Source organism: Oncorhynchus mykiss, chromosome 23 (assembly GCF_013265735.2).
Source record: "Oncorhynchus mykiss isolate Arlee chromosome 23, USDA_OmykA_1.1, whole genome shotgun sequence".
Taxonomy (NCBI): Eukaryota; Metazoa; Chordata; class Actinopteri; order Salmoniformes; family Salmonidae; genus Oncorhynchus; species Oncorhynchus mykiss.
In genome coordinates, this window is record NC_048587.1 from 33,680,289 (window position 1) to 33,694,654 (window position 14,366).

The 14,366-nt window shown below is 41.6% G+C and overlaps 1 long non-coding RNA gene across 1 annotated transcript; it reads right to left on the reverse strand.

The window, feature by feature from the left end:
• Positions 1–4,381: 4,381 nt before the first annotated feature.
• LOC118943903 lies at positions 4,382–7,408 on the reverse strand. Its single transcript, XR_005039250.1, has 3 exons — positions 7,110–7,408; positions 6,159–6,261; positions 4,382–4,879 (listed from the first exon to the last, which is right to left on the reverse strand). It is a non-coding gene; the product is annotated as an uncharacterized LOC118943903 (long non-coding RNA).
• Positions 7,409–14,366: the final 6,958 nt, after the last annotated feature.

Below are 14,366 nucleotides of genomic sequence, written 5' to 3' on the forward strand. Positions count from 1 at the left end.
TGCAAAAACAATATCTAAATGTCTTCCCACATCTCTTCGTCAGTAGTAACAGACAATTCTTTCTCCCACACTCGTTTCACCCTCTGTGTGTCAACAGTAGAAAATAACCTCAAAGCATCATAAAACAAACAGACATTTTCCTTTGCGGACAAAAAATCATTATTTCAATGACAGACACATCAGGGTTGCCAATCAAGGAGGTGCTCTTGAAAATATAATGTCTTACTTGTAAAAAATGGAAAAAGTCCTGCTTTGGGAGTCGATATTTCTTAACCATCTGCTCAAATGATAATACAATCTTATCAGCAAATAAATCACTCACTTAGTCTGCCTATGCCATTATTAAGCCAAAAGTTAAAGCCAGCATCCAGCAATCCTGGACCAAAATCTGGGCTGTTAAGAATTGGGGTAAGAGCAGAGGTTAGTTTGGACCTTCCCCCCAAAAACATTGAATTGACCTCCCATGCGTTGAGTGTGTTAAGCATAATGGGGTTATTGCAGTGATCCTTTACAGACTTGAAACTTCTGAAAAATAAAATATCCTGTTAGGGGTATTTTGAAAAATAAGTCTCAATGTTTAACCAAACAGAGTCATCATTTGTGATCCAGTCAGAAACATAACATAGGTGGGCACACCACTGATAAAGTCTAATATTGGGCAGATCCAAGCCCCTCTAGAGCCTGGCAGCTGCAATACTGCCATCTTAAGTCTTGGCTTGTGTTTACTCCATATGAAGGAACTTAGCCAGCCATTTAAATATTTTATTACCTTATTGGAGAGTAAGAATGGGATCATTTGGATTGGGTAAAGTAATCTAGGTAAAATTTTCAAGAGGGATATTCTACCCAACCATGAAATCGGAAGAGAGTTCCAGCGCTCTATATCCTGTCTTACTGTATCAAACAAGGGAACAAATTGGCTTTGTACATTTTCTGGAATTTAGGAGTTACAAATATACCCAGATACGTAAAACCTGAAGACCATTTAAAAAGAAAGGGGGAGAGGTAATAGGTACAGAATGAGGGCTACCAAGTGGCATAGCATTTGATTTAGTTAAGTTATTCTTGTAGCCTGAGAATTCACATAATTATTCAATAATATTAAGTCTCTGGGCCAGAGATGAATATCAGAACATCATCAGCATACAAGCTTATTTTATGATGAACGTCACCCATGAGCAAGCCCTGTATAGCAGGCGTTACTCTGATGACCTCGGGAAGTGGTTCCATAGCGAGTGCAAGTAGGAGAGTGGACAAAGGACAGCCCTGTCTGGTACCTCTGTGTAGAGAAGCTATTTGATCTTAGCCCATTAGTAAGGACAGCAGCCTGAGGGTCATCATATAAAACAATAGCCCATTTTATAAAGTTGTCCCCTAGATCAAATTTAGTCAGAGCAAAGAATAGGTAGGACCTCTCCACATGGTCAAATGCTTTCTCAGCATCTAGGGAGAGCACAAGACCATCCATAGCACTTTGCTGATAGGCTTGAATAACATTAAGAAGCTGCCTGATATTGTTACATGACTTACAGCCCTTAATGAAGCCAGTTTGGTCCCCATTCACAATTAGTGGCAATAAGTCCTCTAATCGTGTGGCTAGAATTTTAGAAAGCAATTTTCTATCCACAGTTTCTATCATAGGGATCACAGTAAAATGAATGTTTATGGCAGCCAATGTTAACCACACCCATATCTCGGACAAGAAAATGCTCATCCAGATGCTCCTAGTGGCCGGGGACTTTAATGCAGGGAAACTTAAATCAGTTTTACCTAATTTTTACCAGCATGTAGCAACCGAGGGGGAAAAAAAACACAGCCGTGAAAAAAGGGAAGCACAGCCGTGAGCTGCCCAGTGCCACGAGCCAACCAGATGATGCTAAATTACTTCTATACGCGCTTCAAAGACAAGCAACACTGAAGCATATGCATGAGAAAACCAGCTGTTCCAGACAACTGCGCGATCACACTCTCCGTAGCCGTTGTGAGTAAGACATTCACAAGGCAGTAGGGCCAGACGGATTACCAGGACGTATACTCCAAGCATGCGCTAACCAACTGGCAAGTGTCTTCACTGACATTTTCAACCTGTCCCTGACCGAGTCTGTAATAGCAACATGTTTCAAGCAGACCACCATAGTCCCTGTGCCCAAGAACACCAAGGTAACTTGCCTAAATGACTACCAACCTGTAGCATTCAAGTCTGTAGTCATGAAGTGCTTTGGAAGGCTGGTCATGGCTCACATCAACACCATTATTCCAGAAACAGTAGACCCACTCCAATTCGCATAACACCCAAACAGATCCACAGATGACGCAATCTCTATTGCACTCCACACTGCCCTTTCCCACCTGGACAAAAGGAACACCAATGTGAGAATGCTATTTATTGACTACAGCACACACTGTATACTGATTTTTCTATTGTATTATTGACTGTACGTTTGTTTATCCCATGTGTAACTCTGTGTTGTTGTTTTTTTTGCACCGCTTTGCTTTATCTTGGCCAGGTCGCAGTTGTAAATGAGAACTTGTTCTCAACTGGCCTACCTGGTTAAATAAATAAAATAAAAAACTGAGTAGTGCGAACAGCACAGTACATCACTTGGGCAAAGCTTTCTGCCATCTAGGACCTCTATACCAGGCGGTGTCAGAGGAAGGCACTAACAATTGCCAAAGACTCCAGCCACCCTAGTCATAGACTGTTCTCTCTGCTACCGTATGGCAAGAGGTACCGGAGCGCCAAGTCTAGGTCCAAAAGGCTTCTTAACATCTTCTACCCCCACTTCTGCACAGCTAACCAAATGGCTACCCGGACTACTCGCATTGACCCCCCCCATTTTTACTCTGCTGCTACTCTCTGTTTATTATCTATGCAGTCACTTTACCTCTACCTACATGCACATTGACTTTGTACCGGTACTCCCTGTATATAGCCTTGTTACTGTTATTTTATGGTTGCTCTTTAATATATATTTTTTATATTTCCTTTTTTATTTTAATTTGTTTACTTCTGTTTATTTCAAAAATACTTTCTTAACACTTATTTTTTCTTAACTGCATTGTTGGTTAAGGGCTTGTAAGTAAGCATTTCACTGTAAGGTCGCATGTGACAAATAACATTTAATTTGATTTTAAGTAGAATCTATGTAAAGAGGCTCACACATTGGATACACTGTATGTGTTGATGCAATTGATTAGTTGATTTGATGAGTTACCTTAATTGCTCAAATGTATCATGGCATTTTACTTTACTTGTAAATAAACAGGTGATTGAGTGAGTCCAGGTGAGTAAAAAAAATTTTTTTTTTTTTTAATTATAATTTTTTTTTTACAAAAAATAAATATCGCTGAAGCGCATGACGAGGGAAGGCAGGTGTGCATAAATGATGGTGGCAGGAGTGCGTAATGCAGGGCAGCCTGCATTATGGGAAGAGCGGGAGCAGGCGTGACATTACTTTTGGAAGTTCTAACTATAACATTAAAGAAGTACTAGAACACAGGGATTGATACAAGAACACATAGGTTAGTGGATTATCAATTCAAATCAAGTTTTTTTTAGACAAATAAACACATACTTTTAAAATGTTTTAGTGATACAGACATCAAGACACTCACTACTCAGAACCAATAGGGTACGTGCTCAGCCCCCTCCTGTACTCCCTTTTCACCCATGACAGCGTGGCCATGCAAGCCTCCAACTTAATCAAGTTTGCAGACGACACAACAGTAGTGGGCTTGATTACCAACAATAACGAGTCAGCCTACAGGGAGGTGGTGAGGGCACTCGGAGTGTGGTGCCAGGAAAACAACCTCTCACTCAACATCAACAAAACAAAGGAGATGATCGTGGACTTCAGGAAACAGCAGATGGAGCACCCTCCTATCCACATTGAAGGGACAGCAGTGGAGAAAGTGGAAAGTTTTAAGTTCCTCGGTGTACAGATCAACGTCAAACTGAAATGGTCCACCCACACAGGCAGTGAGGAGGCTGAAGAAATTTGTCTTGTCACCCAAAGCCCTGACTAACTTCTACAGATTCACAATCGAGAGCATCCTGTCGGGCTGTATCACAGCCTGGTACGGCAACTGCTCCGCCCTCAACAGCAAGGCTCTCCAGACTGTGGTGCGGTCTGCACAATGCATCACCGGGGGCAAACTACCTGCCCTACATGACACCTATAGCACCCGATGTCACAGGAAGGCAAAAAATATCATCAAAGACAACAACCACCCGAGCCACTGCTTGTTCACACCGCTACCATCCAGAAGGCGAGGTCAGTACTGGTGCATCAAAGCTGGGACCGAGAGACTGATGAGTAGCTTCTATCTCAAGCCCATCAGACTGCTAAACAGCAATCATTGACTCAGAGAGGCTGCTGCCTACATGGAGATCCAATCACTGGCCACCTTAACAAATGGATCACTAGTCACTTTATACAATGCCACTTTAATAATGTTTACATATCTTACATTACTCATATCATATGAATCATACTGTATTTTATACCTTCTAGTTGCACCTTGCCTATGCCCCTCGGCCATCGCTCATCCATATATTTATGTGTACATTTTCTCATTCACCCCTTTTAGATGTATTAAGTAGTTGTTGGGGAATTGTTAGATTACTTGTTAGATAATACTGCACTGTCAGAACCAGAAGCACAAGCATTTCGCTACACTCACATTAACCATGTGTATGTGACCAATAACATTTGATTTGATTTGATTAGCGTTTGATGGCCAGGGTGAGTCCATCGCCCACAGTGAGCATGCTCAGATCGATCCCCTGGTCGTTGTGGAGGTTTTTGTTGAGCTTGTCCACTGCCTGGGAGGTCAGGTCATCAGGAGCAGGGTCATCCACTTTACCACTCCACAGTGCCTGGGGGAGGTAGGAGGTAGTCAGATAGACAGGTGAGAGGAGTGAGGTGGTTGGATAGACAGATAAGAGGAGTGAGGAGATCAGATAGACAGGTGAGAGTGAGGTAGTCAGACAACTAGCTCTTACAGTCTCGCTTCAGAATTAGATGTTCTTCCATGTTTCTCAAATGTCAATTTTCAAAATTGTGGCAAATGTCACATTTTGAAGTGTTTAAGGTTTAGACATTAACTCAATATTTTTTAAGGTTAGGGTTAAGTTTAGACATTAACTCTGAAATCTTAAGGTTGGGCGTGAACTCCGAATGGTTAAGGTTTGGGATAGACTTAAAACTAAAATCTCAAAAACAACTTACCGCTGGATTCGAACTTGCAACCATAGGACCGTTTCCAATGCATTGTCAATGGGGTATCTAAACCAACCCGCGTGTAATATAATTATGGCCACTGGTTGGTTTTGTGGCTCTAGTCTAAATTGACCAGATTTCTGAAATTAAAACCGGGGACATTTCCAGCTCGGCAGTCAATATATCATTAAAATATCCAATGTTATAATCTATGAAATAAAAATGGGCGACAATTCCGGTTTCATGTATTTAGTCTAAGGTTAATGAAATACAAATGGTATAGAGGGAAATAGTCCTATAATTCCTATAATAACTACAACCTAAAACTTCTTACCTGGGAATATTGAAGACTCATGTTAAAAGGAACCACCAGCTTTCATATGTTCTCATGTTCTTGAGCAAGGAACTGAAACGTTAGCTTTCTTACATGGCACATATTTTACATGGAACATATTGCACTTTTACTTTCTTCTCCAACACTTGAGGCTGAATTGATTTTATTGATGTATTATATTAAGTTAAAATAAGTATTCATTCAGTATTGTTGTAATTGTCATCATTACAAATAAATAAACAAATCGGCCGATTAATCGGTATCGGCTTTTATGGTCCTCCAATAATCGGTATCGGCGTTGAAAAATCATAATCGGTCGACCTCTAGTCCATAAATCTGTAACTATGATTGTGTCGCATAGTGTGGTATGCAAAGACACCCTCCTGCACAGCTAAACCATATTATTCTTGGGAAGGCTCTACCTTCATGAAGAATGTGGTGACAGAGGGCATACCAACACGGGCAATCAGATAGGCTTTATGCTTCCGTGTCAGTTGTGCTGTGCAGTCCATAGATCTGTAACTATGATTGTGTCGCATAGTGTGGTATGCAAATACACCCTCCTGCACAGCTAAATCATATTCTTCTTGGGAAGGCTCTACCTTCTTGAAGAATGTGGTGACAGAGGGCATACCAACATGGCCAATCAGATAGGCTTTATGCTTTGTCGTCTGTTGATGTTCTGCCACTGCCGTTGATCCCCCGCTGCCAATTGAAAAAGAGGAATTACAAAGGGTGCAGTTAACCATTCTATCGTCTTGACCTGAGCGTATAAATGGAAATTCTCTCATGTTGTCATTAAAATGGCATTTCCGTTTCTTGGAAAGAGACATTGTTCCTCCTCTGTCTGCTCTTCTTCACTCTCTTTGTGTCACTCTTCTTACTCTCTTAACTTTTTCTTCTCCTCTAATCTTTCTCCTCCTCTTGTCTTCCTGCTCTTTCTTCCTTTCCTTCTCTTTACCTTTCCACCTCACTCTTACACACTCTCCTTGCTTCACTCTTTTTACTCCCTTAATTTTCCCTTCTCCTTCCTCTCCAATCTTTAATAATAACCAAAGTATTTTATCTAATAGTGTACTATTTAACAGATTCCCATTGCTTGCCTCATTTTTGTATTTGATCTCAAAAACATTGTTTGGAATAATAAATTGGCAGGCTCGGTAATCATATCTTTTACCTTTCCTCCTCTCTCTTTCACTCTTCTTCCTATCCAGTCTTCCTCCTCTCCACTCTAACAGAAAACATTAGGCTAATGTTATCCATGAAAATGTCTAAATATATTTTCACACTACTTATAATGCCAAACCATTATTTTTTTTTATCTACAAATAAATATTTTCAGAATTATGCATTAATTTAATATAATCCTATTTTCAAAAATAGCCCGTCCACTGCATGTTTACATGATAACGTTTTTTAACCTAGCTACTATGAAAGTAGCTAGTTAACCTAGCATAACCTATTTAAAACCTTATAAAGCAGATTATCTATCTATATAATAAATTGTGAAAATATAACATCATTAGCTAGTATCTCAAACAATTGTAACTTACCTGGCTTGAAAAGACGTTTGTAGTGATGTTGTGGATTCACTTGACACTTGCTAGCTTTGGCTGAGTTTTCCACAGCAGTTTTCTCTAAAACTAGCGCGAGCAAGTAGTCAGTAGAAGAGATAATGAAGCTGATATAGCGAGCAGCCCCTCCTGCTGGGACAAAACAAGCACAACGTGATTGAGACGTCAACCAGTAGGCTTTGCTGCCCGGCCTTTCTTGCCAAGTAAAATATTATTTCACTTTGCAGTCTGTTTTTAACGCACAGTTAAAAACGGGGACATTTCCGGAGACAGCTCCAGCCAGGGACAGGCCACCAAAAACGGGGACGTCTGGTCTACTCTAGTCTGATTTCCCATAGGGAATACTGTAAACAAGAAGAGGTGCACACTGAGCTAGAAAGCTAAAGTTAGCTAGTGAGTCACAGAAATGTACTTATTTTACTGAATCAGCATGGCTTAAAATAGTTTATTTAATTTTTGACCTCGACATTCTTGCTGGATAGATAGTTTTATAGCTAGGCCGTTATTGTAAATAAGAAATTGTTCTTAACTGACTTGCCTAGTTAAATAAAAGTTTTTAAAAATATATTTAAAAAATAATAATACAACATTTAAAAATTGTTAACATGCTACAGATGCTAGCTAGCTAATGCTAACGACGCTCCGAAGAGCAGCGGACCGGTAAGGCAATTTTGCTTTCGAACTTTGTAATCATCTGTAAAGGTGTTTTTACATGCATCATACAAGCTAGCTAACGTTAGATATTTTGTTTAAAACCCTATTGATGTCGTTGGTTGTTTCTTTGGAACAGCGTCCGCCTGCTTCCCAACCGAAACAGAAGAATCTCGCATTTAATTTTTATTTTCGGTTGTTTGGGCAGACAATTTTTTTTCTTGAGGCAGGCCGAAGTCTAGACCCCTTCGTCAGTGATTGGTCAACAGTAGGGATTCTTCAGTAAAGCCTTTTTGTCATTCAACGAGGGAGGTCTCGTTTTCATGCACATTATTCCATTGAGAAATACGGGAACCAAACGTCTTAGGTATGAAGTTTGCCCGACTAAGATCTCCTCGGCAAAGAACTTCAAAATGAATGACTGATTTCTTGAGTAATCTTAGATTAATTCTAACTATTTTGAGGAAGTGTGGCTATGGCATCTCAAAATGGACAAACTGCTTTTTTCCAGATTTTCAAACGAGGGGGTGTCCTTGCACACTCGTCTGGTTCTCCTAGCCGACTTCAGCTAGCCACCAGCCGAACTGAAGCATGCTGACGCCTTAAGTCAATCTGGATAAGAGCATCTGCTAAATGACTAAAATGTAAATACAATTTAAAAAAAAAAGGTTAATTGCTTCCAACAGTAGGCCTAAATAATAGTTTAATATATCATCCTTAAAGAGTCAGCATGCTTTAATTCAGCTCAAAGATAACTCATGAAATCTGTCATTCATTTTGACGTTTTTGCCGAGGAGATCTTTATCACATCTAACTAAGATGTTTGGTGCAGTATTTCTCAATGGAAAAATGTGTATGAAAACAAGTAATCTCTCGTTAAACGACAACAAAGACTTTACTGAAGAATCCCTCCTGTTGACCAATCACAGACGGAGGGGCGTAGACTTCGACTTGCCTAAACAAACATTTTTGTGTGCCTGAACAACCGAAGAAAAAAAAGTCCAAAACGTCACAAAATGTTGTCATAATACATTATATACAAGAGTATGTGGACACCCCTTCAAATGACTGGATTCGGTTATTTCAGCCACACTGTTGCTGACAGGTGTATAAAATCGAGTGCACAGCCATGCAATCTCCATAGACAAATATTGGCAGTAGAAGGACCTTACTGATGAGCTCAGTGACTTTCAACGTGGCACCATCATAGGATACCACCTTTCCAACAAATCAGTTTGTTAAAGTTCTGCCTTGCAGAACTGTAAGTGCTGTTATTGTGAAGTGGAAACTTCTAGGAGCAACAACAGCTCAGCTGAGAAGTGGTAGGCCACACAAGCTCACAGAATGGGACCGAGTGCTGGAATCAACACTCACTATTGAGTTACAAACTGCCTCTGGAAGCAACGTCAACAAGAGAACTGTTCGTTGGGAGCTTCATGAAATGGGTTTTAATGGCCGAGCAGCCGTACACAAGCCTAAGATAACCATGCGCAATGTGTAAAGCTCACCACCATTGGACTCAGTGGAAACGCGTTCTCTGGAGTGATGAATCACCCTTCACCATCTGGCAGTCCGATGGACGAATCTGGGTTTGGCAGATGCCAGGAGAATGCAACCTGCCCGAATGCATAATGCCAACTGTAATGTTTGGTGGAGGAGGAATAATGGTTTGGGGCTGTTTTCTTAGTTTGGGCTAGGCCGCTTAGTTCCAGTGAAGGGAAATCGTAACGCTACAGCATACTGTGACATTCTAGACGATTCTGTGCTTCTAACTTTGTGGCAACAGTTTGGAGAAGGCCCTTTCCTGTTTCAGCATGACAATGTCCCCTGTGCACAATGCGAGGTCCATACAGAAATGGTTTGTCAAGATCGGTGTGGAAGAACTTGACTGGACTGCACAGAGCCCTGACCTCAACCCCATCGAACACCTTTGGGATGAATTAGAACGCTGACTGCGATCCAGTCTTAATCGCCCAACACCAGTGCCCGACCTGCTGCTCTAATGCTCTCGTGGCTGAATGAAAGCAAGAAAGCAATGTTCCAACATCTAGTGGAAAGGATTCCCACAAGAGTGGAGGCTGTTATAGCAGCAAATGGGGGACCAACTCCATATTAATGCCCATGATTTTGGAATGAGATGCTCGACGAGCAGAACATATACTTTTGAAAAATCAAAGGAGAGCCGCACACTCTAGGAGCTCAGATGCAATAATTGAATAACCTAATATCCAACATTTTGACAGACAAGCTGTCTTCATCAGGGTATAATGACCAACACTGTGGTGTGACTGGTTTATATACACACAGGTGTCTGTAATCATGGCCGGGTGTGGCCTGATATCATTGGTTAATTTTCAGATATAAAAATAACATGCTAAAAACATGAATGGATAGCATACGATCAAAGATACAATTTGGCAACATAGGCCTACAAACGTTTAGACTGAATAGCAAAACCACAATCACAATAATCATGTAGTGTATATGCACAAACTCTTCTGAACTGTTTCGTCTGGGAAGCATGCGGACGCCTTTACTCCCATCCCCATTGACAGCACCCTAGCAAAATCGAAACCTACCAAGCATTTTCGCACAATGGTTGACCTGCGTTGCTTCCAGTAGCATTTCTACTGCTGGGGTTTGGAGGGGAGCATTAAGTTCATTGTGGAGAGAGGGATTCTTGGCTGCTTGGCTTTGTACCTTTGGTAGACACTTTCTCCTGAGCAGACTGCCTCACCACTCCACCCACAGCACTTTGTGAAGTCTGAATGACAGATGTTAGATACAGCATATGCAGTATGGAAGCTTTTGGGGAGACAATCAATGTTTCTGAATTCCAATGGGTTGAGATGTTGCATTGGTGTTGAATACTGCATGAACAGATATAATTCCTGTCTAGAGGAATGATGGAGGAAGTGAACTAGCTGAATATCAATGTTGCAATGACTAGTGGAATGTTGATCTGACCTCTTTAAAGAAAGGACAACATATTTGTTGTCTATTTCACATGCCCACTCTCTGGTACTACCAACGCAACGCAGAGAAATGTCCTGGTCTGATGAAACTGTTTGGCCATAATGACCATCGTTATGTTTGGAGAAAAAAGGGGGAGGCTTGCAAGCCGAAGAACACCATCCCAACCGTGAAGCACGGGGTAGCCGCATCATGTTGTGGGGGTGCTTTGCTGCAGGAGGGACTGGTGAACTAAACAAAATAGATGGCATCATGGGGAAGGAAAATTATGTGGATATATTGAAGCAACATCTCAAGACATCAGTCAGGAAGTTAAAACTTGGTATGGGTCTTCCAAATGGACAATGACCCCAAGCATATTTCCGAAGTTGTGGCAAAAAGGCTTAAGGACAACAAAATCAAGGTATTGGAGCAGCCATCACAAAGTCCTGACCTCAATCCTATAGAAAATTTGTGGTCAGAACTGAAAAGTGTGTGCGAGCAAGGAGGCCTACAAACCTAACTCAGTTACACCAGCTCTGTCAGAAGGAATGGGACAAAATTCACCCAACTTATTGTGGGAAGCTTGTGGAAGGCTATCCTAAACATTTGACCCAAGTTAAAGAATTTAAAGGCAATGCTACCAAATACGAATTGAGTGTATGTAAACTTCTGACCCACTGGGAATGTGATGAAAGAAATAAAAGCTGAAATAAATCATTCTCTCTACTATTTTTCTGACATTTCACATTCTTAAAATAAAGTGGTGATCCTAACTGACATCTGATCATGGACTTTTATACCTGGCCCTCAGCTACTCTCAGCCCATTCCACCTAGCATGTATCTCTGTCAACCACCCTCTTATGATTTCCATGTGCAAATAGTCACCACATTAACATTAGTCTATTCTCACAGCCGCGGAGGGCCTATCAAGCGAGTCTACACTGATATTATAATGAGGGACAGTTCACTAAATATTCCAAATTAGTGTTAGAACGTTAAATATTGCCACAAAGTAATGTCTTCCAAATATTATACTATAGTTATATTAAATGTTTTCAGGAACAAGCGTGTTTTATCATTACATACAAATTTCAATGGTTTTGCTGGTATTGATCAGTTTGGCCAGATTTGCCATCAGGTGTGCTTGTTCACTAGCAACCAGCATGACGCTCCATGGGTCCTCAAGGGTTTTCTGCAACATAAAGGAAGGACATTGAAGTTATTTCACTGAGAAAACTTTTGACAAAATACCAAAAAGGTAATTTTTCTATGACATAATCTAACCAAATGTTCATACCCGACTGCTTACCGCTGATTATTAGCTTCTCTGCAGTGATTGTATGGTACTATGCTGACATCTAGTGGTTATAGTAGCCTATGTAACTCTCACGATACTATAATAAACCATCCCTGCTTTTGATCCCCACCGTAAATAGCCTGGTTCTCCCCAGACTATCTTTAACCCAAGCTTCATGTCCACATCCCGGTTCAACCCTAACCCTGGCTCTAAGGACAGGATGTTCTCTCAGTGAGTTGTTCACCACATACCGCAGCACAGGGTTGTTCTTTGCTTGACTGTGGCTCTTACCTGGATGGGCAGACCTTATTCCTGTCTGTGCCCAGTGGATATGTTCGTGTGAAGTGTGCACTCCTGAGCCTTTCTCCCGAAGTTTCCTTCTCCCCACCGGAGAGTAAATTAAAACTAAAATAACTGCTTTTCATTTGCATAATATGGTTTTAAACAAATCCCAGAAGGGATTGTCTCGCCCAAAGAATGTGAGGTCACATCACAAGAAAATCACAACCGTTTTTTTAAACAGTTTCAAAAACAAGTTTGAAATACTGAGTGGTTTTATGAGTCAACAACATTATTTGGGTATGTTAATGTGAGCTTTTAAAATTTCAATTTTCATTGAACAGTTACTTTAAAATATGATTCCAACATGACAAGTATTCTACTAGCAACAGATTCAAATATTGTTGCATCTCATACGCACATTGCACATCTTAGATTATTTGTGACAGCTATAAAACAAGTTTACTGTACTTCTAAACAATCAATTATTATATCAGTTTGGTATGAACTACATCATTCTATAGCTAGATATTTACCTATTAGTGCAAGAACAAGCCCAATGCAGAAATACAGTGCCTTCGGAAAGTATTCAGACCTCTTGACTTTTTCCAAATTTTGGTAGGTTACAGCCTTATTCTAAAATGTATTAAATTGTTTTTTCCCCCTTATCAATTTACACACAATACCCCATAATGGCAAAGCAAAAACAGGATTTTAGTTTCAGTTATTAAAAACTGAAATACCACGTTTACATAAGTATTCAGACCCTTTACTCAGTACTTTGTTGAAGCACCTTTGGCATTGATTACAGCCCTGAGTCTTCTTGGGTTTGACGCTACAAACTTGGCACACCTGTATTTGGGAAGTTTCTCCCATTCTTCTCTGCAGATCCTCTCAAGCTCTGTCAGGTTGGATGGGGAGCGTTGCTGCACACCTATTTCCAGGTCTCTCCAGAGATGTCCAATCGGGTTCTAGTCCTGCTAGGCCACTCAAGGACATTCAGAGACTTGTCCCGAAGCCACTCTGTCACGTTCGTTGTAATGAGGAGACCAAGGCGCATGATTGGAATACATTCTTCTTTTATAAAAAAAAAAATAACACTTAAACAAACTAACAAAACGAACGTGACGCTATAAACAACTAGTGCTGACATGCAACTACACATAGACAATAACCCACAAAATACCCAAGGAATATGGCTACCTAAATATGGTCCCCAATCAGAGACAACGATAAACAGCTGCCTCTGATTGGGAACCAATCTAGGCAACCATAGACATAAACACCTAGATATACAAAAAACCCTAGACCTACAAAAAACCCTAGACAATACAAAAACTACCTAACCTAAAAAACTACCTGACCTAACCAAAATAATAAAGAAAACAAAGATAACTAAGGTCAGGGCGTGACAGGACCGTCGTTGGAGGTTCCGGACTGTGGCCCGTCGTTGGAGGTTCCGGTCTGTGAACTGTCGCTGGACGCTCTGGACTGGGTACTGTCGTCAGACGCTCTGGACTGCCGAGGCGCACTGTAGGCCTGGTGAGTGGTGCCGGCACTGGTGGTACCGGGCTGGGGACACGCACCTCAGGGCGAGTGCGAGGAGCAGGGCGTACTGGAACCTGGAGACGCAATGGAGGCCTGGTGCGTGGTGCTGCTACTGGTGGTACCGGGCCGGTGACACGCACCTCAGGGCGAGTGCGGGGAGGAGGAACAGGGCGTACTGGGCTCTGGAGGCGCACAGGAAGCCTGGTGCGTGGTGTTGGCACTGGTGGTACTGGGCTGGTGACACGCACCTCAGGGCGAGTGCGGGGAGGAGGTACAGGATACACTGGACCGTGGAGACGCATTGGAGATCCAGAACATAGAGCTGGCTCAATACGTCCTGGCTGGATGCCCATTCTAGCTCGGGCAAATGCGAGGAGCTGGAATAGAGCGCACCGGGCTAGAATAGCGCACTGGAGACACCGTGCACCTCTCTGCATAACACGGTGCCTGACCAGTTACACACTCCCCACGGTAAGCATGAGGAGTTGGCTCAGGTCTACTACCT